Raw genomic sequence first — 26,923 nt, forward strand, 5'->3', positions numbered from 1 at the left:
TAAGAAAAGGGTAGGCTAGGTATGTTTAGGGTGAACAATAAGTATATACCCTGGGACAGATGTCGCTTAAACGCCTCTAAATTAGTCACTGACCCCTGTAAGGGTATCTGAATAAACTCTCTGAATTCAGTCTCTATTTTTACATATGAGACTACGCTGTCCTGGCCAAGGACACTCGCTACAAGATAAAATAGGTTCTCAGAACTTTTTTTTTTTAACTTATTTCAACTCTTCTACTTAGCCTCCAGTGTGGGAAGAATGGGTTAGCCACCTGTGTGCGCCTGGCTGATATACTGAAGCTGCCCAGTGGTCCCAAGCTGGTGGCTCAGTGGGAGAGCAGAAATAAGACGAGAAAGAACCGTATTTCCAGACAAAACTTCCACCCCCATTCCCTACACAGTCTACGGGTTGACTCAGACCACAGCATTTGCACTACACGGACTGAAAATATTTAGTTCAGCATCTTCCATAGGAAAATCTCATAACATGCCCATAGAATTAAATAGCCAAAAATGTCCGTATAGCTTGTGTGACTGGTATACCCTTGCATCAACTGTATTGAAGTACTTAAAATTAATATATATATATTTGAAAGGAATACTAACAACTTTGGATATGGGATTTAAAATGAATACATAAAAGGGCAAAATTGCCCATACCAGTATGCCGCATATATTAGACATTCACCTGGAAAGCCGATATCAGTGAGCCGTATTACCCTCCCTGGGCCCTTATCACAATTACACATGATGATTTCGCTTGTCATAACAAGGTAAACATTGCAAATACAGTGAGGGCATTTGGCTGCCCGCCTAGAGTAAGAGTCCTATGACCGCAGTATATTGAGCAAGGTCTGTATCTCCACATGAGTAGTGTCAGTTCCTGAAGCACAAATTGTTCTCTAGAAGCATTATAATAAACCTATTCCCAGCTGCATATTCCAAGACCCGTATTCACACTATAAATGAGGAGTCAAAATGACCGGAGGTCAAATAAAAAAAATAAAAAAATTGTAAAAAAAAGAGTCACGCAACTACAGTTCCAGATACTCGTGTAATGTGCCAGGACAGAAGAGGCTTTAAAGAAAGGATGAATCAAATTGGCAATGCATGGCTCTACTAACAATTTCCAAGAACTCCTCACATTCATCTTAATTATAAAAGGACATACATATCATAATGGGAGCTCATGCAGCGACTATGGGACCCAGCTCAAGTTGTCAATATCTCGTAAAGGGTTTGCTCTTTCCATAGGTTTTTCAACAAAAGCAAACAAAAAAGGAAAAAAAAAAAAAAAAGAAGAGGGGAAAATAAAAAAAAACTTTCACCAAATCGTGCTCCTAGAAAGATTAGGTAGAGGGGCTGGTGAACTAGTGTTAGGCCCTCCAATCCTGGAATCATAAGGTAAAAACCAAGAATATATTGTCTGTGTGACACCCCCCCCCCCCCCCCTTTCCCGGAGATAAATTGGGTTTTTCAGACCAGACACCACCTTTACAATCTTCACCGCAATGGTCGTGTAGGTCTTGGAGGAAAGATACCCCAGCCCTGACCCTGAGGAGCAGGTAACTTTTTCTACAATGCCACCTGTGCCCATTGTGCTTAATGGGAAGCCTGCCATGAGGAAGACTAATTTAAAAAGGGATGTGGGTGACAATTAACTTTTTGCGACTTATTTTGTCTTAAATATGTAAAAATACAAGCCAGGTGAACACAATGTAAAAAACATGGTCTTCCATAGAAGGTAGACATAAGAGAGAGGTCTAAAGATGTACACAGGGGATTTAATTATGGAGTGCTAAGAACTTTCACTATACAACTCTCAGAGCCGGACTTTGAGGGTAATGTATACGGTGCCTGGCATCCAGCTGAAAATCACATCTGGGGGGAGCATTGTGTGAAATGCTCTGCTCGTAGTTGCTCTCAGCCAATCGGCATTGCAGAGATGGTAAGTACTAGACAGCCACTAGAAGATAGCCGCTCACAAAGCTACTCTTTAATGTCCTTTTCAGTTAGATGCCAGGGATAGTGTAGATAGCAAAAAACTGCACGTTAATGGTGTGCCACACCAGTACAGTCAAGTTTGACGGAGACCTATAGTATTCATTATTATTAGGAATGATCCGGACGTTACAATGCACCTCACAATTCTGTGTTGATGGAACTTTACTAACAGCTTGCAGAGTGACATCTAATATCAAGCCAGATCATAGGCGACCCTTGGCTGGGCTGCAGACTATAAGGGTATGTTCACACGCACACGTCCGATACGCCTGAAATTACGGAGCTGTTTTCAGGAGAAAACAGCTCCGGAAATTCAGACGTAAAGGCAAGTGCAGGCGTTTTTCGCAGCGTCCATTACGGACGTAATTGGAGCTGTTTTTCTATGGAGTCAACGGAAAACGGCTCTAATTACATCCCAAGAAGTGACAGGCACTTTGACGTGGGCGTCTTTTTTACGCGCCGTCTTTTGACAGCGGCGCGTACAAAAAATGACCGTCAGCGCAGTACATCGTATACCCATTCAAATGAATGGGCAGATGTTTGCCGGCGCATTGGAGCCGTATTTTCCGACGTAATTAGAGCTTAAAACGCCCGAATTACGTCCGTAAATAGGGTGTGTGAACCCAGCCGAATAGTGGTAATAGTAAGTTCTGTAGCTGACTATGCCTGGGCTAGCAACCAACGGTAAGCCACGGCCCAGCCAACTTACCACATCCTCTGTGCTTCCAGTGTAACTGCTGGTTTTTGCATCATCATATTGTGGGGGAGACCCTGTCCTCCAATCAGAAGCCTCCCTCATTCAATCGGCAGTCGAGGGTGCAGAGGTAGCAGTCACACCTAATACCTGACTGGGCCAAAAAACTTCTGGAACATAAGTAGACACCAGTATTATACAGTACATGGTAGGCGGAGGGCCATTTTACAGATTTCGCACTGGGGACTAGGAGCTTTAAGTTATACCTCTGTGGATGAGTCTAATAATATGCTGCCTTTTTCATGGACTAGGTTTTCAGGAAGAATAGAAAGGATGAACAAGTACAAACAATAGCAGATTATCATTCCAATCTATTATAGTGAGAATGCGTCATTTAGCTACTTATGGTTTATTAATAGAGGGAGAAACAATATAACATGGTCAGGTCTGTCTTATCTGTCACCTGGTCTGTTTTATGCCAACTTTCCCTAGTAGTGATAACCACTGGCACAATATGAACGAATGTCAACTGGGGTGTGAATATCAATATGCTCTGCTCGTAGATTAGTAGGAATATGTAAGCGTACGTCGTTACTCGCAGCACGTAGTCCATCAGGTCTGTATCACACAGTTTTCTTGTGATGTATTCGGAGTAAGGTATATGTTTATATGTAGGATGAGCAGCCTGTGTTTCTGCATGAACAGCCTTTACTCCTGTAGACTTTATATTGTACTGTACTCCATTAGCTATGATATATATAAGATATTAAAAAGTATGCATAGTATAAAAGGAGTGTGTCTTAAATTTTACTGGCGTAAATTATAGCAGAAATCAACGCCAGTTTAAAACCTTTCAGGCGCACGCACAGCCAGAAATGAACCTAATAAGAGGCGTGATCCTCTTATTAAATTAGGTGCATCGTACCGAAGTTATCGTTATATTAAGACTGGTGTACGAAACCAGTGTCTTAATAAATCTCCCTCATGCACCTATAAATAGTTTCTGACCCTGATCCCGCGTCGTAGCGAGGTTTTCCTTTTTCTGGGACAAAGATACAGTTTGCTGCCTAGCCCTGTATTTAAAGATTCTGGCAAGGGCAAAGTAGCTTGTTGGCTCCCTCCACTTGCACACAGCACCTTAGGCACATGCCCGACCAGCCTTACCCCCATCTACGCTCCTATAGTTAGGTTATTGAACAGATATGAACTAATAAACATATGTGGCAGATTATCTCCCTCCCATCCTGCCAACTGGATTATTCCTCCAACGTCTCAAAACAATCAGCCACCATTTAAAGTCAATGCAACATGCTCCATCTTGTACCAAGTACTAGTGGTAATTCTACTCTAGTGGCTGGATGTTACAGTGTAGTGAATGGGATTTTATGACCCATGTGGCTTTTTTTGGGGCATGCTGCAGTTTTTAAAAACTATGAAATGGCCTATTCCTGCTGCTTTTTAAATAGTTTTTTTTTTTAAAGAGGAACATAACCAACGTTCTATGAATAGCTTACTAAAATTTAGACCCTTGCCTCATCCTTAGAAAACCCAGCAGCGAGGAAGTGAATATGAAAAGATCATTAATTTGTAAGATGCACAAAATAAAAACGGTTTTCCATTCATCAAAATGTATCACCTATACAGGAAAAGTAATAAATCTTGTGGGGGATCCCAGTGGCTAGACCCCATCAGTCACTAGAACAGGGAATCCCTGTCCTTCCCCACCAGCACATTTGCAATTTCTATAGAGAGATGGAGTGTAAGAGGACTAACCACAAGGGTTAAATTATGTACATGTAATGGTGTGTGTTTTCTACATTTAGGTGGTGATGGCTCCCACTGGGACAAAAAGCTTTTATTATAAAGTAATCCATTATTGGATGGCTGCTAAGAGCCGCTGTAAACATGCTTACTATGTGTATCGTCCATGGCCACGGACTGTCGGGATTGCTTATCCCCCGACGGCCGCAGCCATGGCTCTGTGAGCGCTGCCCCGCATCTCCTCCCCAGGAGACGCCAGCGCTCACTTCCGCTCCGTTCTGCTGTTTCTCGTAGGGTGCAAATATGAAAATAATCATCAATTAACACATGATCACCCTGGACTATAAAAAGGGATCTGCCCTCTACTGTCTAAACTGCTACAGGTACCCTTGTGCTTGGACTATATAGATATTGACTTGGTACACTGTTTGGCCAGCTGCTATCGCGGTACGGCTCAGTGGGTCCACATACCCAGAGATCGTGACACTATGTATACAACAGTTAAATAAGGGAAAAGTCATCACCGCTAACCACTATTGTGCTGTGGAAAAGGGGGCCAGAAAGTTCTCCTCGTGTGGACTAGTGTGATGCGGCCGAGGCCCCCGCACTCAGCTGGCTCTGTACCTCCCACAGAGTGGCAGCGTTCATATTCAGCCAGTGTTCCATACAAACTCCTGTCTGCCATTGACTGGGGTTCCTCATTCTTCTAGTGATCAGTGGGGGTTCAAGGGGTCAGACTCCACCGATCTAACATTTATCAACATGTGAAAAAGTGTTGATGGCGGGAAACCCCCTTTTAAATTTTATGTTGTGCATTTCTTTTTATAGATTACAAATTAATGCTAGAGATCACCTTCTACTTGCTGTTCAAAGGGCAATCTACAACACATAAATCACTTGAAGGACAGAACATCCTATCAGCCAGAAATTAACAGCATGTAACGAAGACGTCGCAGTCACTAAAGAAAATGTGCACTGCTACAGGTTGTCAATTATTACTTCAGATATGGAGTGTTTCCTGAACATCCAGGACAGGATGAGCATGCTGTGGATTTGAAAATCTGCTACATGTTCAGGTTTCCATGCGGAGAATATTTAGTAGAAGATGGATGAGATTTATAAATCTTATCCACTTCCCTGCAAAGTCTACCGCTACAGATTTTCCACCCACAAATCCAGACGGAAAATCTGGAACTAATCCGCTACACCGGATAGGTCATCAGTATATTATTGGTGGGGGTCCAACACCCTGACCCCGCACTGATCCGCTGCCTCCGGGTACCGGATATTTTGAACGGTATGCAGTAGTTGGAGCCGGAAGCAGATGGCTCCGACCATCGCATAGCGGCTGTTCTGCAGCTCGGCCACTATTGTTTGACCGGAGCCATCTGCTTCCGGCAATATCGACCGGTGCCCTAGACGCAACAGCTGATCTTTACGGGGTCCAGGTGTCGGACCCGCACCAATGATATACTGATGACCTACCCAGTGGATAGGTCATCAGTTGTCCGGTAGTGGACAACCCCTTTAGGTTGAATGGGACTGAACTGCTGTGAGCTGCAGTACCAGGCACAGCCACAACCAAATATACAGCGCTATGCCTGGGAAAACATTGAAAGGGACTCATTCAGCCTTCATTCAGCTGATCTGCAGGGATGCAGTCGGACTCCCAAAAGAAAACGTTATCAATATTACATTTTGGAAAAAAAACCTTTAAAAATTCAGAAAAGCCTCAGCATTAAGTCCTTAGACTGAGCATTCAACAATTTGGTTTCAGACTTGCTTTAGTTTAAGAGAATTTCCTCCTAAAACTATTGCCACAAAGTTCTCCTTAGAATCTGGACAGAGCCGTAGTTGGGGGTTTAGCACAGTGGGGGGAGCGAAACAAATCTGAGTGGGCCCCACATACAGTATAATGCCCCTATAGCTGCCCCCCACAAGATAATGCCCCTATAGCTGCCCCCACATAGTATAATGACCTCAGTGCCCCCCACATAGTATAATGACTCTCACAGTATAAAGATCCCTTAGTGGCCCCCACACAGTATAATGCCCTTATAGCTGCTCCACACAGTAGGATACCCCTATATTGCCGCTCCACACAGAATAATGCCCCCATAGCTGCCCTCCATATAGTATAATGCCCCTACACACTAATGCCCCATAGCTGCCCACATACTGTATAATGATCCCATAGCTGCCCCACACAGTATAATGCCCCTATAGCTGCCCACATACTGTATAATGCTCCTACACAGTATGATGCCCCATAGTTGCCTTTATACAGTAAAATGCCCCCATAGCTGCCCACATGCAGTATGATGCCCTCATAGTGCCTCCCACATAGTGTAATACCCCCGTAGCTGCCCCCACACAGTATAATGCCCCCACACAGTATAATGCCCCCATAGCTGCCCCATACAGTATAATGTCTCCATACAGTATAATGCCCCATAGCTCCTGTGCCCCAGGGCAAAACCTGTAAAAGGACCCCACACGTACCATGTGCCATGCAGAATACTGGCGTCTGCTTATATGGCAGAGGGGCCTCTGGGCCCCTTCAGGCACCAGGGCCTGGGTGCGACTGCTACCTCCACACCCCCTATAGCTACACCACGGTCTCTGCATAGGGCAAAACACCGTATCAGTTTTGCCATTCTTGGAGATTTGTCTTTTAGGACTCGCGGAAAGCCAATTGTCAACCTCTGTAGAAGCTGTATTGGTAAACATTTTGGCACAAAACTTTTCCCGTTATTACATATTTTTCACACGGAATGGCTTCCGAACACACTATCTTCGGCAGCCCCAAAGAAATGACTAAAAGCAGTGGCCGAGCGCGCACAGTACAGCACCATTCATATGGGGCTCACAGGGATGGCCAGGCAAGCTCGTTCTCTGAATCGGTGGGAGTCCCATCGGTCAGACTCCCACCAAACAGATATTTATCACCTTTCCTGTGGATGGTTAATATTGGTTATTGTAAAATCCCTTTAACCCCTTACCACACCATGAAGCAACTGTACATCATGGTTTGCACTGCCATAAGGCATCAAAAGACATGGTGACAGAACAGTGGTTTCGGCTGTCACAGACTGACAATAGTTATTATGATGCGGCGGGAGACTAATCACGGCCTTGCAATGTCAGTTTCTGGGCATCAACTTTTGCTCACAGCGTCTGATCTCCTCCTTTTGTGAGAGTGAGATTAGAGTGACGTGCCCTATACTGTGAATCACAATCACCTGCCATTGTCAAGTGCCCTTTTCCTGCTCCTACCCATAGGTTTTCTTTTTCCTTTATAAAAAAAAAAATTGTATTAGGGAAAATAGTATTCCATTAGGGATAGATGTACGTTTGTTCGGGACGTTTTATTTAAAAAAATATATAATATAATATATATATATTATACATACACATTATATATATTATGTCACAGAAATATAATTTTCAACTTCCTCCAGTGACCATGAGGAAACCCCTGAAGTTAGCAGCCATCAAGCAGTGCCTGGCACAAGTGAAGAGGATTGGGCACCCCAATGTAATTTTAGCCATCAAATTCCTGAATTTATCGGTGCCTCAGAAATCAGAGTGGATACAACAGTGCTAAAAGAGTTTGAATTTTTCAAACTTTTTTTTTTACTGATGGTTTTATTAATTCAATGGTTGTTCAGACCAACCTCTACGCATAACAATTCATTACTGCGAACCTGCAATCCATTTTTTGCCAGACAATACAGATGACATCCCAATGATTCAGCCGAATTGTTAAAATTCTGGGGGTTGCTTATGATTAGGATTATGGGCTTGACAAAGAACCCAACAATACCATCATACTGGTCTACAGATGGTGTTACATCATACACCAATGTTTGAGTATAGTCTTACATTTTTACATTACAATAACAATACCAATACCCCGTGCCCACCCAGGGATGACCCAAACTCTGATCGCCTCTTTAAAATTCGACCAGTCATTGCTCACAAAAAAATTTACATAATTGTACACCCCTCAGAAGCACTTCTTAATCTTAGAGTTCCATGTTAATTTTAAGGGGAGATTCAAATTTAGACAGCACCTTCCAAATAAAAGGGCAAGATATGGCATTAAAATATATCAACTGTGTGAATCAGAATACGAGTACACCTATACCTTTAGAATATATGAGGGCAAGGACACAAAAATAGATCTCCCAGACTGCCCCCTATCTAGGTACAAGTGGGAAAATTGTGTGGAACCTCACACACCCACACCGTAAAAAGCGCTACTACTTGTACGTACATAACTTTTACACAACTATCCCACTTTGTAAAAGTCTTGCCCTAAAGCAAACAGTGGCCTGTGTAATGGTCCGGCCAGGGATTCCGCTTCCGGGGAAAAGCCCCTGATGTCACTATCCATATATGGACAGTGACGTCAAGGGTTGCTCCAGAGGAGGAATCCCCGGCCAGAGCGTTTGTAACACTCTAGTTGGGGATTCCACTCATAGATGGAGCCCCAATGGCACCATCTACAAGGGGTGTGTGCGTGTAGCGCCATCTACAAGGGGTGTGTGCATGTGGCGCCATCTACAAGCGGTGTGTTTGTGTGTGGCACCCCCTACAGAGAGCACTGTATATATGGGGGCACAAATTGGGGGCCTAACTTCTTTATGGGAGCGTAAACAGGGCCTAACTTCTATATGGGGGTGCAAACTGCAGGTTTACTGCGGCCATGCGTTCCCCCGCAAAGAGGCCCACTAAGTCTGTTGCCAAGGGCCCACATAAACCTAGAGCAGGCCCTGCCTGTAGCTGTTTTTCTATCCTGTGTACATGCTCAATACTTTTTTTCCTCCATTTTTCAAATGATTTGCCCTTTAATTCAATGCAGTTTTGTTTTTGTAAACTTTCCCACTCTACCAGAGTCGGTTGCTGTTCTTAGCGACTACAGACTGACACATTTGTTGGTCATCTGCTCTATTAGCACAACATAGACATATGTACAGGCAAATGCAATGTTCAGGACATTTTTATTTTATTTTTTTTTTTTTCAAAAGTGCTGCCAAAATAGAGTAGAGTAAAGAGATGCCAATGTATATTTAATTAAAAAACAAAGTGTACGGTACGTACGTACGTACGTACATGTGACGTATTGCCTTACAAAGTAGGGGAAAAAATGCCAGTTTTTACAAAATGTCATACATTTTTGTATTTCATAATTAATTTACGCAAATCGTATCAGTCTACTTTTACCACCTAATATGTGACAAAAAACAATGTCAGAATTACTTGGATATGCAAAACGATGAGAGTTATACTCTAATAAAGTCAGACATACCAGATTGGAAACATCTGGCTTGGCCATTAAGGGGTTCAATAAAGCCCGTTAAGGATCAAGTATTATAGAGAACTATGGGGGTGAAAGGGTGGCACTATCTAGAAGGGGGTGTGACACTATCTACAGGGGCACTATCTGCAGGTGGGCTGTGTGTGGCATCCAGGGGAGGGGGGCCCCGGTCCAAAGCTTGCTATGGGGTCCAGTGTTTCCTAGTTACGCCCCTGGTTCCATAGCAGGACGTATGCATTGGGCCCTTAGTCAATTTTTAATTTTTGTGTTCTTATGTGAACAGCTGTGAAGCTGTGGCCTGTGACTGTTCCGGAGATTAAAGGGTCCACAGTGCCCCTTCAAAGCTTTCCCTGCTTAGAAGCGCTCCTGTAGTAAGTGACCGGGGTGCCGCTGTGCAGGTTAAAGCAGTCAAGGGACCACAGCACTAAATCAACACTGCGGCCCCTTCAATCCCAGGATCGGTGGGAGCCCCAGACCCCCACTGATCACAAAGTAATGGAATATCCTAGCGATATACATGCATTTGGAACTGATCAATGACAATAAGTGGGTGCAGGTGCGTGATTAGGGCATTTTATAGAAGCCTCACAATACAAAGGTCTGCCTAGTGACAGGTACCCTATAAGGTTAAGTAGGATTTAAAAGGTACACCTAGTACTAAGTGCCGCAGCAGCTGAGGACTGTGTAAAAGACACGTTGGTTTCTTACTATATGTACTGAAAAGTCTTGTGTTTGTTACCCCTGTGATCTCTGATAAGTTATCAAATCTGGGTAAGATGTGAAGGAAGTTGTTTATCATATACAGTATTAGTAATTACTATTGTCATCCATAAAAGTTAATTGCATCCTTGGAGTTGGGGTAAAGGTCACCTCTCACCATGCCTGCTAGTGATATAAAGATTCTGAATACAAAGTCATTTTATAGTCATCAATAAGTTATAATCTAGGTTCAGTTCTGGGGAACAGACACTAAAATTACATTAGGTAATGGTAATTTATGTAACTATAATGTGATCAGCAGAAGTTCTCTGAATTATTAACAGATCTTCAAATATCCTGAGAAACCATCACAAAGACAACAGACTGTTCATTTTTTTTTTAATGTTTTGCTTTTTGCATTCCTGCTGGGTTTTTTTTGCGGGACGAGTTGTACTTTATGTAGGTGCCGTTATATTGATACATATACATTAAAAAAATATACATAAAAAAATTCTTCAGCAGGTTTTGTTTCTTTTTTTTACAACGTACATCAATAATCAAATGATGCTTCAAATTTATTGCATTGGATGTTACGATACCAGGTGTGTATATTATTTAGTGTTTTAGGACTTCTATTTAAATAAAGTTTATTGTAAATAAAAAGAAAAGAGAAAAGAGAAACAAAAACAGATTTTTTTTTTACAATAAACTTTATTTTAAATGGATTTATATTTTACTTTTTTTTTTAAAAAAGTATGCCCTAACAACAGGAAATATGATCACACAATCCAAGGGTCCTTCAATGGATTCCCTGTGACGCGATCAAAGGGAGGTCCCTCCTAAGTTAGATGCTGAATTCAAAGTATTAACGGCAAAGATCAGAGGTTTCTCTGATCTGGGTCCTTCGAGCAGGGCTACAGCTGTGTATTACAGCTGTTGTCCCAGTCCTGATAGCACAGGCACACTTGCTGTGTCCACACCATCAGCAGGACAAGTATGCTTGTCCTGACTCGGCAACTGACTGGCACTCAAGATAAGCAGCATACTCATCCAGTGTTGTCAAACTATAAAAAAAACTACAGACAACTACTGACTTGCAAAGAGGAATCATGTCAGCCCACGCCCCACCCGTCCCCATTTTTTTTGGTGGGGTATAAATTGGTGCAATAGTACCCACTAGTTTAAATGTGTTAGGATATTAAACGGATTTCCTTAGGGTCTTGTCACAAGGTACAATCAAATTAGGTTTTTGTTACGATTTTGGACCACAATGTGTGAATATACCCTTACTTTAATAGGTCGGCTACTCTTTAAAACAAAACAAAAAAAACCTGATAAATTTAAAATACCTCAGCTGCCCTGCTCTATTTTTCCATAATTATTGCCGCTAACTGGAATGATCTAATTTATCACATTGTTAGGCCTTATTCAGACGAACGCGTGGAAACTCAGAGGTGAAAAACTGCCATTTTTCACATCCGTGTTGCCCTGTGTGGGTCCCGTTTTCACGGATTAACATAGACTCGAGTATATGAAGGGATCCGTGAAAACTGAAGAAAATAGGACATGTTCTATTTTTCAACAGACCCTTCACACGGTCCGTTGAAACAATGGCCGTGTGAACAGCCACATTGAAACACGTGTCGTGTGACGGCGGTTGTTTCAATGTTCGTCTGGATAAGCCCTTAGGGAGTTGTTGGTCATATAGCTTAAAGAGGCTCTGTCACCAGATTTTGCAACCCCTATCTGCTATTGCAGCAGATCGGCGCTGCAATGTAGATTACAGTAACGTTTTTATTTTTAAAAAACGAGCATTTTTGGCCAAGTTATGACCATTTTTGTAATTATGCAAATGAGGCTTGCAAAAGTCCAAGTGGGTGTGTTTAAAAGTACAAGTCCAAGTGGGTGTGTATTATGTGCGTACGTCGGGGCGTTTTTAATACTTTCACTAGCTGGGCGCTCTGATGAGAAGTAACATCCTCTTCTCTTCAGAACGCCCAGCTTGTGACAGTGCAGATCTGTGACGTCACTCACAGGTCCTGCATCGTGACGGCCACATCGGCAGCAGAGGCTACAGTTGATTCTGCAGCAGCATCAGCGTTTGCAGGTAAGATCGACTTACCTGCAAACGCTGATGCTGCTGCAGAATCAACTGTAGCCTCTGGTGCCGATGTGGCCGTCACGATGCAGGACCTGTGAGTGACGTCACAGATCTGCACTGTCAGAAGCTGGGCGTTCTGAAGAGAAGAGGATGTTACTTCTCATCAGAGCGCCCAGCTAGTGAAAGTATTAAAAACGCCCCGACGTACGCACATAATACACACCCACTTGGACTTGTACTTTTAAACACACCCACTTGGACTTTTGCAAGCCTCATTTGCATAACTACAAAAATGGTCATAACTTGGCCAAAAATGCTCGTTTTTTTAAAATAAAAACGTTACTGTAATCTACATTGCAGCGCCTATCTGCTGCAATAGCAGATAGGGGTTGCAAAATCTGGTGACAGAGCCTCTTTAACTGATATATTAAAAAGGTTGTCTTAGTCAGACAATCTTGTTTTGTTATTGTCCCCTGACAATAATATGATTAGAGTGTCCCACTGCTGGGACCCCCAGTGATTAGCTGTAATCTGATGGCGAACCTGTCAGTAGGTGTTCAATTCTCCCGCAGAGCCTCCACAGGGCAAACTAATTATTACATGGTTCAAAGTGAAGTCAATGGGCTGTGTGTTGTCATCTCCAGTGATGGAAGCGATCTTTGTACTTTTTGCCAATATATCAGAATTCCCTAGTTTGTTTTTTTTGTCACTAAAATGTGGCAGATCAATAGGACCACAAAATAGGGGGCTGTGGTTCTGTTTTGCATATCGTGGCCGGCTTCCTGTTGGCTTCACAGGGATTCATTTAGTAGACATTGACTATGAATATGCCATAGATATGTAGTGTGAAAAAACGTGTTAATGCATCCGAGTCAACTGCACATGATCAAGACAAGTTTTCAGCTTGTGTGTGTAAACGTTTCATTCTTGGACAGCAGTCAGATATTTTGAGAATGGTGGGGAATTGAATCTCAAAGTACATTAGAAAGCTGCATAACTTATTTTTACATAAAAATGGAAATCCGTATTTAAAAAGGTGTTGTGTTACAATATATGATCATCATAGAGCAGGGGTCTCCAATCTGTAGCTCTCCAGCTGCTGCAAAACTATCACGCCCTGGCAAAGTGAACATATATAACCAAACGATACTTCCCCCAGCAGATTACCATGGGTTGGTTGAGAAAATGGTTTGCCTTAAATGTAACAACCCTTTATAAATCACCCCCCAATCTAGAATTTTGTTGGGTGATGTCAAGTGCAAATATTTTCTGCTTCCTGTGAAACAATAAACGCCACTAAATTCATGAATATGTATGTAGAAGAGCAGTTATCCGGATGACAAGCTTCATTCTTTTGTTCCAGCTACAAATAGAGTATCCTACATAAAATGCTAAAGAAATGTTCAGGCTACGGAGAGATTACTGTACAAATCATTGAAGCATACGTTTGTATGGCTTTAAAATGTATCAATACAGACAAAGCTTAGTTTATTCACGAATTCTTGATGATAATTAGAGGTTTCATACTGAAGATAAGGACGCTTAAAACCCTCAGAGTTGCATGCGGTGCAAATATTTCTATATGTTCCCCTCGTGCCCTTTCTGCCTCTAACTTCTCCAAATATATGAGCTTACTCAGCAATTCCAGCAACAATCCCACGGCAATGGGCCAAGCGCAGATCCATTGCTTCAATAAGCATCTTTTAGCCACCAGCAGTACTATATGGACAATAGCCTGAAATTAAACCAAGGCTGGGGTCACCGAGAAGCCTGCATAGAAAAGATAAAGCCAAGGATCTTCTTTAATTTGAGTACTTGTTATCTGGTACAGAAGAGATGACGCTTCATTCCAAAGAAAGAAAAAAAAAGAAAAAAGAAATACTACCCCAGGGAATTCTCAGAACCTCCAAGGGTAATTCAAAAGTTACCCACACATGTAGCGGATTTGTTGTAGATTGTCCGTCCGAATTTGTGCGCTGAAAATCTGCAGTGAAAGACTGTTGTAGGCAAGTGGATTCGATTTATAAAAAAGCCTCATCCAAATGCTGCTGAACATTTTCCACACAGAAATCACAGCATGCTGCAGATTTTCTCTATGTTTACTGCAGATTTCAGCCTTTTCAACGTAAAGGTAAAATGCGCAGCAAAATACACACGCAAGACGTGCAGATTTTTCTTCAGAAATAATGCATAAAATCTGCAACAAATCCGGTACGTGGGTACCCAAAGGCATAGTATGCTGTATAAATGAGTCGGAGCACAACTTCTCTCCGAGGCTCAGACACTTTAAGGGTAGGAACACACACACCGCAAACACTGCGGATTTTCCGCAACGGATTAATTGTGGAAAATCCGCAGCGTAGTACAGTAGCAGCAGTGTGGGTGAGAATTCGACAAACATCCGCCAAAAAATAAATAAAAAAATGTAAAAAAAATAAAAAATAAAAAAAATAAAAAAATCGCACAGAAATTATTTAAACCGCAGCATGTCAATTAATTAAATCCGGATGCCATTCCCTGCGGTGTTCAGGGCGAATAAACTGTGCAGCTTAACGCAGTGTATCCACACTGAACACGTTGTGTGTGTTCCTACCCTAAACCTCCTCACCTTCATATACCCCAGAGACAACTCCGGATATAACATTAAAACCACTAACAGGTGAATTTAACAACATTGATTATCTAGTTACAAAGCTGCTTGTCAAGAGGTGGGATATATTAGACAGCAAGTGAACAGTTCGTTCTTGAAGTCGATGTATTGGAGGCAGGAAAAATGTGCACACGTACGGACAAGGGCTAAATTGTGAAAGCTGGACGACTGGGTTGGAGCATCTCCAAAACGGCAGGTCTTGTAGGTTGTTCCTCGTGTGCAGTGGTTAGTACTTACCAAAAGTGGTACAAGGAAGGACAACTGAAGAACCAGCAACAGGGTCATGGGCAACCAAGAATGATTAATATGCGGTGGGGAGCGAAGGACAGCCTATCTGATACAATCCCACAGAAGAGCTACCATGGTATAAATTGCTGACATTTTTTTACTGTCTATGATAGAAACGTGTCAAAACACACAGTGCATCGCACCTTGCTGTGAATGTTGCTGCGTAGCCACAGACCCGTGAGCGCGCCCACGCAGATCCCTGTCCACCCCCGAAAGCACTTACAATGGGCACGGAAGCTTCAGAACTGGACCTGGAACATGACAGAGTTCAAGGTGTTGACTTGGCTTGAGATCTAGGATTTAGGAGGCCAATTGAGCATCTGTGGAATGTGCTGGAAAAAGAAGTCCGAACCATGGAGGACGCACCTCACAACTTACCGGACTTAATGGATCTGCTGTTAATGTCTTGGTGCCGGATACCACAGGACACGATCAGAAGTCTTGTGGAGTCCACGTTTCAAGAGGTCAGAGCTGTTTTGACAGCATAAGGGGGACATAAAGAGCTTAGACAGGTGGTTTTAATGTTATGGCTGATTGGTTAATTTTACAGTTGTCAAGGTACTGAGGTAGACCTCTGGGAGGAAAAGCTTATCAAAAGCTGATAAAGTTTTAGTCTCAAAGCATTACTTTAAAGCATTAGACTAACTGTATATAATAGAAAGAATTTTTGGAGGAGACATTAAACTAGTTCTGAATTTCCGGTAAAGTTATAGACCTGCCACAAGGTGTAATAAGCCTGGATATTCTACCAATATTCCGTCCGGAATTAGACGGAAAATATGTAGCAGAATACAGTAGCAGCAAAATGGGTGAGACTTAACAAATCGTATCCACACGCTGCGTAAAAATTCAGACCAGACCTGCGGTGAGTATTTTTGGTACCGCAGCATGTAAATTCCTGCTGCGGAAAGTGGACGGAATTGCTGCGTTTTTCAGAGGAGATGTTACCATCCCCAAGCATTGAGAAAACACAGAGAAATTTTCTGCAGCAATTCCGTTACATGTGGACAAGCCCTAATTGTAACATCAAAATAAATTGGGAGATTATATTGTCTGCCTAGTAAACAGACCTTTAAAAAGAAGCAGGTTTCATATTTCTAAAGGCAGATCAGTTAGTTTGCCATGAATTAGGCCCCAAGGCGCTACAATAGAAGACAAGGAGGATTCCAAAAAGAGATATTAGTAAATTTGTTATAGCCCTGTGCCCAATCACATATATAACGCCATATGCAAGCTGTGTTATATAGCCATAGATTTGTGAAGTCCACCTCTCCTTGTAGTCTCCAATGTGATGATGGCTGCTCTAAACCCAGGGGCTCAACTAGAGTCCCATGGGCACGGACCACCTCCACCACCTGCTTGTTGCTCGGGTGCACTGGCAACTAGTGTCATTGCTAAAAAAAATAAAAAATAAAAATGATGTGTAATATAAAACTCTAAAATTATAAAGTTACCAAATACCACTATCGACTCTGCAAGGAACAAATATCAACACATGGTTACTGAACAAAACCCAGTATACCAAGGCCACATATTACCAATGATACCACTATACAAGAGACAAACAATACCCCACCATGACCACATATTACTACCACATAGAGACTACATAATACCACCATACCATGACCACATATTACACACACACACACACACACACACACACACACACACACACACACACTGAATAATACCATCATACTGTTACTGAATAAAAACCGCCATAATAAGACCAATATTAACAATTTAGAGTGACCACATAGTGGTAGATACCAGTACTACACAGGCGCTCTGCAGACCATATAAGTGAATACAGTATAGTTACATCTAGTGACTCTCAGGTGACAGTCTTCGATTGGAGTCGTTCACTTTTCCTTTCCTTCTTCATCCGACACAGACCACCATGGCTTGTCTCTCCAGAATTTACAGCACATAAAGCTTTGGCTTCTCCAATTTTCCAGCACCCTCCCTACCAATCCTCTACGAAAACTTGGCATCCATAGTGCGCCAGACGGTAATTTTCCCCATCTTGGTGCCTACACAGTAATACCCCCCAACAGTAATAGTGCTTGTCTTAGTGCCCAGCACAGTAATAGTGCCCCCATTAGGCCCCACACAGTAATAGTGCCCCCATTAGGCCCCACACAGTAATAGTGCTCACCATTAGGTAGAAACATGACAATATCCCCTATTATTTTCTTATAAAACCTGGATTAAAACGGGTAAGGGCATGGTGAGCTTTTCCCCTAGAATCTGACTAACTTTCTCTACACCCACTTTGAAGATAGGGGCATTTAGTATGGTCAACGGTTCTGACAAAAGGCTAGGTAAACATATATTCTCTAGTAATGTTGCCCCCCTTACCGAGTCCTAGACCGTTTATGAGTATAGCGAATAAAAGAACTTGGCAAAAATCATCACAATTTTTGTGTGTGAGAACGGAGAGCGCCTTCAGTATCCTTCATAGTCGTAACATGGGAGGGAGATCTTAGGTCATCCACTATGGTGCCTCCATATAAAATCATAGGCACACAGAGGTACAGTGTGGGTCTACAGCAGGCTATGGGCACCGTATTACAGATCTGTAAAACATGGATCCATAATATGGCATAGTGCACGGGCCTTAAGTAATGTAATGTATTTACAAAGTTACTAAACATCAGTAAAATGGTGCCCAAGGATGGACGTACTCTATAAAGAGCAATTCCTCCTCAAATGAAGAGATAGAGCAATATATATATATATATATATATACACACACAAAAAAGACCTTAGGCTGTCCACTTAGCCCCCACTACAGGTGGTCACCCAGGTTTTCCACAAATCAGAATAGCTATGCAATTCTACATCACTATCTTCTGTATCTCTACCTAACTAGACTGATTTGTCATTTCAGATTCTAAGAAATATGAGTGATAAGCCCTATGGAAGCTGTAATGGGAACATTTTAGTGGTCATCCTTTTTTCCCAGAATCATATAGAACTGAAAAGGCAGACTAGAACTACAGGTTTGCGCACATTTAAGTAGAAAATTAGCAGAGAGACCTTTGAACACAGTAAAAGAACAAGAAAGCCCCAACAAGCTGCTGTTATCTGAACACTCTTCATAAACACTTGTGGAGAAAGAACAGTGAGGATCTGTTCCAAGAAAACAACTACTAAAAACTGAGAATGAAGTGCAAATTTCTAGAAACAATAAATATAAGGAAATCTTTGCATTCAGATAGCTGCAATATGACATCAACCTATGGACAGCTTAAAAAGGGTTGTCCAAGATTGGGAGGAAAAGAAAAAAAGTTTTCTTTTAGTTTTTTTAAACAGTGCTACACCTTTTCATGGTCTGTGCAACTCAGCCCCAATTACTTGAATGCTGCAATACTAAACACAACAGTCAAGAGTGGTGCACTTTTGAACTTAGATCAGGATAACTCCTTTAAGGGTGGATCCACTCACAGCGCTTTTAGGGAAAATACCACTTTTTTGCGGCAAACCCCCCCCCCCCCAAAAACAGCAGCCAGACATTAAATAGAATTATTAAAAACACACTACAAACCAGTGTTTCTTTTGAAGGTTTTTTTGCCCAGAGCGGTGTTCAAATTCACAGAAAGCATTGCTTTAACTTTTTTTCCCAGAATTTAGTGGTGTTTTTCTCACATAGACCTCGCTAGTTTTTTTTCTCTTAAAAAACTATGCACGTGTCAATGTGTGTTGCGTTGTTTTTTTTATGGTGTTATTTTTTCTTAATAGGTTATGGGCTGCAAGAAGGAATCTTTGCATCACATGACTTGCAATGTGAAAAACACCATAGAAAAATGCATGTACCATTACACTAAAAAAAAGTGGAGTTTTTTTTTAGATTCGTTGATTTGTGTGAAGAAAGCTTAAGGCCTCTTTCGCACAGATTTTTTTTCTGGTTATTTGATCTGATCCACTTGAGATGTTAAAATGTAACATGCTTTTTTTGAAGGCGTTTTTTAATTTGGTGTCATTTAGTGCTTGCTTTTTTTTTTTTTTTTTAAAACATCTTTTTATTACATTTTCCAAAAGAAAAGAAACACGTTTAACAAGACGTTCGGTCATAAAATACAACATTTAGAGATAATAGTACAATGCCATACAAGTAATACAATGTTATAAGATATGTAACAATGGCCATATTTCAGATATCGACATAGTTGCCTAATAGCCTAACAAAAACTCCCTTGCTCTAAGACATAAAAAAAATTTAATACAATGTTTATAAAAACAAGTAAAAGTCCAAGCAGAATTGCCACCAAAGCAACCCTATCCTCCACACAGTATGTGTTAACCCTTCACAACTCCCAGCGTACCTGCCACGTCCCTCGTCAAATACCAAGACGTGTAAGTAAAAAGGAGTCATCAACGCTGCAATTTCACTTGGTTGTAAATGTTTGCATATAAAAGTTTTCAATTTTTAAAAAAACTTAGAGGCGTGAGACTCTGCTGCACGTTCTATTTCTAGCCTGTCCATTTGTATAAATGTTTTCATCTGAAATATAGTCTCGTTTACTGACGGTATCTGTGGCTTAAGCCAATGGGTCAATATGGACGGTTTAGCCGCTAGCAAAAAGGCAAATGTAAAGCTTGTGGAGGACGTGAAGAATCGGGAAGGATGTGAAATAATAGAGGTAAGTGGTCCATGGCAAGTGATAACCCCCAGGTGTCCCTTATGACCACCAAAACATCTTCTCAAAATGGAAACATTTTAGGGCACATCCACAACCCGTGGAAAATATTTTTCTTAGGAGTATTGCACCTTGGGCACGCCACCAATCTTTCTGGAAAGTCAGGCCTCCCACACACAAGCGTGTTTGGTCCGTGATATATGCTCCGTACGTCGGCCGCGTTTCCCGAACACACTACAGGGAGCCGGGCTGATAGCATCATAGTAATCATAGGAAAACTGTCCCGTACTGAAAACATGATTACAGTACGGGACAGTTGTCCCACAGCGAGGCAGTGACACATAGCGTCACACATTACTATGATGCTAGGAGCCCGTCTCCCTGCAGTGTGTTCGGTCCGGGAAATGCGGCCGACATACGGAGCGTATATCACGGACCAAACACGCTCGTGTGTGGGAGACCTTAGGATGAGGGGGTATGTCAAATCCGTAAACTGTCTTATGTAGGAATTTAAAGTGGGCTTCCCGCCATTGCTCACATATGACCGCCCTTCATACTCTCGACCAACCCTCTAAGAGTTTCTGCGTGAGATCCAGGTCTGAAATTTCCCTGTTTAACATAGTGGTAGATTTGGCTTGTATTTCGCTCAATATACTGAAGAGGATAGATAAGGAGGATTTAGTCGGTGGACTAGTAATTAAAGGGTCGAATGAGTTCCCTTCACACTCTGGTGCCACATCATGAAGTTGAGACTTTAAAGGGGTTTTCCCACGAGAGACATTTAGGACACATCCGCAGGATATGTCATAAATGGCAGATAGATCCGGGTCCCAGCTCTAGGACCCGCACCTATCTCCAAAACGGGGCCCCCTAAACCCCGTTCAGCCGCTGTGTGTTATTTCAAGGGTGTCAAGGCGCTTCCCATGTTTTGCCACCGAATCATGCAGTTGGTTCAGAGAGGTGGTTATCGTTTCAGACAGGTATTCTTGTAAATCCAGGGAGATCAATTGGGCTAATTGAATCACCAGTTTTTTAGAGTCGATATGAAGAGACGACTCACCAATGACGGAGTCTGATGAAGAATGGAGTTCCCGAGAGTCGTTACGCGGTAGAGACTCGTTCGCCATGTTGGATGCCTGGTCGGCTGTGCGTCCAGACTTACTCTGGGTTTTTGTTTTGCCCATAATGTGGAAAAATCTGTCCATACACTCACCGGACTAACTCCTTAACTGCAGGAGGAGACTTTTGGGTGTCACAGCGGTAGAAAGATTATATCATGAAACTGTTATCAAAAGTCCAGTTATATAATATTATATAAGTCAAGCAGAAACTGAATGATAAATACATGCAAAGGTGCAGGGAATTCAAATCCCCTACAGGTGCCATCAGCAGATGATTAGATTTTGCTTATAGACTGTTCACAAAGTAGATTACTGGGTTATTACTCGCATGTTTTCATTTATAGGAGTACCTATCTAAAAAACATTGTAAATACAATTTAAAAAAAAAAATTGGTAAAATGTATTGACATCTTACCCTGGGTAGTAGCTTTCACTCCTGTGCTCACTGCTGCCCCCTGCTGACTAATGTACTTTCAATCATTTGCAACAATAAGCAATCAGGATCTCTATATCAATTATACGGCGATTGGTTACCAATCCAGCCCACAAAATCTTAAAGTGGATCCACAAACAGCAACAATAAAACTAAATAAAAGTACCAACAAGTTGCGTGTGACTTCCTTACATAGTGTGTGTATAGGAAACAAAGAAAATGTGAAAAAGTCACATACACCTATAGACCATGTCATTTCTCTGTTCTCTGTTCGTGTCAGTCTGTCAGAGGAAGAGGCTATTTGTGGCTACAGTAACAATAGTCACAACAGGAAGTCTGTATTTGGATTTCAAAGAATTGAGCAGCAAATATAAAGTTCTGACAACTATAATAATAAATAGGCTGCCAAACCGGATGTGGAGCGGCAGGATGATAAGTGACTTCACACCTAAGAGCACGTCCATTCATTCCTTCACATGGCGGGGATGTGTACAGACACTTTTCTACCCCCCGCTGCATCAGTTTGTATAAAGAAGGGGTGGACAGACTTTTTCTGAACTACTTTATGTCAAGTCTGAGCCAAGTGACCTACCAACTGCTGGCGAGGTTAACAAATAAAATAAAAATGCATGCCACAAATACATCAGCCACAGATGCCCCTATTGTGCCAGGCTCAGATGAATGAGGGCGACATATCAAGAACTCCTGAAGAGGGCTGAGGGTCCTATTACATGGCCTGACATGGGCCATGTAAACGAGCGCCGATCAACGAGACAGCTCGTTGATCAGCGCTCCTTTCACACGAAGCAATGATTGCTTATGTATAGGGACAAGCGATTACTACTCCAATCACTGTTCCCCATACATTTTCATCATGTCGGCAACGCATCTCCCCGATTGCGATGATTTTTATTCTGCATAAAAGAGCAGCTCTACCGATGAATGCTCATTTGCCCGATCATTGGCATGTGTAATAGGGCCTTAACCCCTTCCCGACATTTGACGTATCCATACGTCATAGCCGGGTAGAGGAAGTATGGAACGGGCTCACAGAGTGAACCCGCTCCATACTATGCGGGCATCGGCTGTATGTTACAGCCGACACTTCACAGTAACGAGCGGGATCCCGCTTGTTTAACCCGTTAATTGCCGCGGTCAATAGCGACTGCGGCATTTAAATCATAAGAAAGAGGGGCAGACCACCTCTAGCAGCTCATCGCACCCCCCGCAATGCCATCGCGGGGTGGCGATGGTTGCTATGGCAGACTGTGGGCCTAATAAAGGCCCCCAAGTCTGCCATCTTTGTGCTCCTATTAAGCCCTGCAGCTGGTAGGGCTTAATAGAAGACTGTCAGAAAGACGATATACTGCAATACATTAGTATTGCAGTATATAGTGCAAGCGGTCCAACGATAGCTGGTTGATGTCCGCTAGGGGGACTAAAAAAAAAAAAGGAGTAAAAATAATTTATTTTTTATATGTAAAAAAAATTTAAAAAAAATTTGTAATCGTTAAAAAAAATAAACATAATTGGTATCGCCGCATCCGCAAAAGTCTGAACTATTACAATATATCATTATTTAACCCACAGGGTATACGTGGTAGAAAAAATAAATTTAAACGCCAGAATCTCTATTTTTTTGGTCATGTCATCTCCCACAAAAAATGGAATGAAAAGTGATCAAAATCTCGCATGCACTCCAAAATGTATCATTAAAAACAACAGCTTATCCCGCCAAAAAATAAGCCCTCATATCACTTAATAGACGAAAAAGTTATGGCTCTCAGAATTTGGCGACACTAAATACATTTTATTTTTTACACTTCGTTTTTTCCTTGTAAAAGTAGTAAAATATAGAAAAAAACAAAACTATATATATTTGGTATCGCCATAACCGTATTGACCCGCAGAATAAGGTTTTGTTTTAATTGCAGTGAATTCTGTAAAAACGAAGCGCAAAAAAAATAAATAGAGGGATTGCGGTTTGTTTTCATTTTTTACCCCCACAAATTTTTTTTTACCGTTTCCTAGTATATTATATGGCTCAATAAATGGGGCTACGAAAAACGACAACTCGTCCCGCAAAAATCAAGGCCTTATAGGACTATGTCGATGGAAAAATGAAGAAGTTATGACTTTTGGAAAGTGGGGAGGAAAAAACGACTCTGCACAACGGTCAAGGCGTATGCCAACCCGTACCGGCCCAGCTTATGTCAAAAAGGGCACTCTTGTTATACGCTGGGGGCACGGGGCCCTATGGATACATTAGTCGTTCACGAACAGCTTAATTATAACTAAAACCTCCGATGTTCAGTGGAATTTCCTCTCTGTGCCCATAAACTATTCAGGCGGACGGCGGATAATGTCATAAACATGTATATACAGGATACTTGCATTGAATAAAAAAAAAGGTGCATATTACTATAACTATGGCACATTCACCTCATCTACACCAGGTGCTTTGATGGCTTAGCAATGCGCCATTTTTCTAAGGATTTTCCCATATGGCACAAATTATTTAGCTGCAACCCCCCCCCTCCAGCAATTATAGGAGGCACAAGGCTGTTGAGAGTCCATTCACACCCTGCGGTTGAGGTGCGATTAGAACCGCATCGGAAAAAGCGCATGCATTTTTACCACAATTTTCTGCGTTTTTTGATGCGGTTGTGATGAAAAAACGCAAATACATTGAAAAACGCACCAAATCGTATGCAGTTTTCGGGTGCGGGTTTTCAATGTGGTTCTAACCGCACTTCAAAGTGTGAATGATTCGTAGCGGTAGCAGAAAAAACATCATATATTTCCATGCGTCATTTGACCATGTAATAATGTAATGGAGAAGTATGTCCGGTACAATGTAAGCTGCGCCAAATATATTAGGTAACCTGCACCATCTTGATAAAATGAGTGAAACTCACAGGGCAACATTTGGTCACATAAGTCCCTCCATTGTTGATGCTCCACCTCACAAAATGGCTGCTTACCTCAGAGGCTTATAGGAAAAGGGGGGGGGGGGGAGACCATGAGGTAAAATGTCTCCTTCCTCCTTCTGGCCTGTATTATATATAGGTCAGAAGTGGAAAAGAAGTAGGGAGACATTTTCCTTTATGGTTTCTCCCCCCCCCCCCTCCTTATCGATAAGCCTCTGAGGTAAGCAGCCATTTTGTGAGGTGAATAATCAACATGGAGGGAACGGCCAGGTTGTCTGTCCTGCCAAGTTTTACAGAGAACTCTCTCTATGTGCGACTTTCGTATTTCTTACTTTTGTACTCACAGGTCTATAGGTACTTGTTGATTGTAGAGCTCCATTTGTAAAAAAAAACAAACAAAAAAAAACGACATTCTGGTTACTGACTGGAATCACTTTCACATGGCAGGATTTGGTCAGTATTTTGCATCAGTATTTGAAAGCCAAAATCAGGAGTTGAACCTACACAGAGAAAAAAGTATAATGGAAATATTTGCACCTCGTCCATTTTTTTGGACTCTCCTGGTTTTGGCTCCCAAATACTGATGTAAAATACTATCATGTAAAAGAGACACCACACTGTAATATTCCAGTCAGAGATGGGGACACGTTCTCCTCATCACTTGTCTCCTCCTGTGGCTGTGGGGTCAGACAATATCTGAGAAGAAGGCCACGCCCACTAGTGTCACATGACTTCCTTGCAGCCAGCTCCCTGATAATGGAGAGTTCACCAGTGAAAGCAAAATGCCTATTTATCAATACGGTCTTGGCATACCCTCCACTGTTTGAAAATGGACCCCCACCCCCTACAACAGATACCCCCTATAGTGGCAGCTATCGATGACCCTGCCAATCATGGCAGCTACAGACGACCCTCCCCCCAATAGTGGCAGCTACAGACAACCCTGCCAATCATGGCAGCTACAGATGACAGCCCCCCCCCCAATAGTGGCAGCTATAGATAAGCCCCCCTCATAGTGGCAGGATGAACGCAAGAATTTTTTTAAAAGGTTTTTCCTATTGCCCCCCAAAAGCTAATAAAAGCATCATATGTACCCCAAATGGTACCAGTAAAAAAAAAAAATAGAACTTGTCCCACAAAAAACAAGCCCTCATACAGCTGGGTCAACTGATTAAATGGTCCTCAGAATTCAGTGATGAGAAAACGAAAACAAAATCACTGCTTTCCAGACTACGTAAACCTTTTAAAGTGATTATTTAAAAAAAAAAAAATATTTGTGTTTCGTGCAACTTTTAAATTAGTTATTAAAAATTATTTATTACTTTTTGAGATACAGCTGCTTTGTATCCTGTATTAAACACAAGAGAAAGAAAGAGTCAGAAACTATCAATAAATATAAATGCCAGATGGCATAGAAAAATATAAATTTTATTTAGACAATACAAGTAACACGATTAAAAATAGACTACAAATCAAAAAAGACTGTATATCTCCAAAAGTATGGGAGAGGAACATGGGTCAAAAAGGTAAAACAATGCAAACAGCAGTTAGTTTATGTCTGTAGTTGTTAATTTGTAGCAGTGGTTCTAAACGATTTGCAAACGACAGATACAGAGAAAGCAAAGGTTAATTATAACCATACACAGTAATGTGATGGATGGTCAAATTGCTTATGTTCTCTGTATTAAATTACACTATGAATTATCAAGCAGGATGCCGGATTATGAAGATATGTATTCTCCATTCAGTTATGATCTCTTTCTGTTACTGCTTGAATCACAAGGGAATAAGTTATTACTTTGTGTTCTTCTTCATGGCCTTCAATACTGGTAGATAGGAGTCTGGCAAAACGCCTAGACCTAAAATAATTATTATATTTCCAATTAATTCTTTATCTCAGTATTTCATACACATATGTGAAATCATCGCATGGCCTTGTGGAGACCTCCTACATTTTCTATTTTTTGTAGGCCAGGATTTGCAGATGTTAGAAAGATCACGTGACCTCAGTGGGAAGGTACCCTATGACGTATTTTCAGTCTACGTGTAAAATGTTATGATTGGTTGTTCCATGAGAGGTAACACCCTGGTTAGAGGGTACGCCCTGAGGGTATATTAACCTATGTATCTTGATAATAAATGAGAATATTGATTGAGACGACAGATTGCTATTGTCTTTATTGATCTCCCGGTGCACTGTTGATACTTCAATTACCATATTTGAATACCACCTGACAAAGCAGAGGGAGCCCATTAGAGCACCCATCCCAAAAG

General features: G+C 41.8%; 1 long non-coding RNA gene across 2 annotated transcripts in view; it reads right to left on the reverse strand.

Moving 5' to 3' along the window:
• LOC142659291 (uncharacterized) overlaps positions 1 to 25,323 on the reverse strand; it is an 86,490-nt gene extending 61,167 nt beyond the window's left edge. Inside the window, exon 1 of one of the 2 annotated variants that reach the window (XR_012850301.1) lies at positions 24,982 to 25,323. This is a non-coding gene — a long non-coding RNA (uncharacterized LOC142659291). The remainder of the gene's footprint in view (positions 1 to 24,981) is intronic. The other variant, XR_012850300.1, reaches the window with a different exon arrangement.
• Positions 25,324 to 26,923: the final 1,600 nt, after the last annotated feature.

The sequence above is a fragment of the Rhinoderma darwinii genome, chromosome 8 (assembly GCF_050947455.1).
Source record: "Rhinoderma darwinii isolate aRhiDar2 chromosome 8, aRhiDar2.hap1, whole genome shotgun sequence".
NCBI lineage: Eukaryota > Metazoa > Chordata > Amphibia > Anura > Rhinodermatidae > Rhinoderma > Rhinoderma darwinii.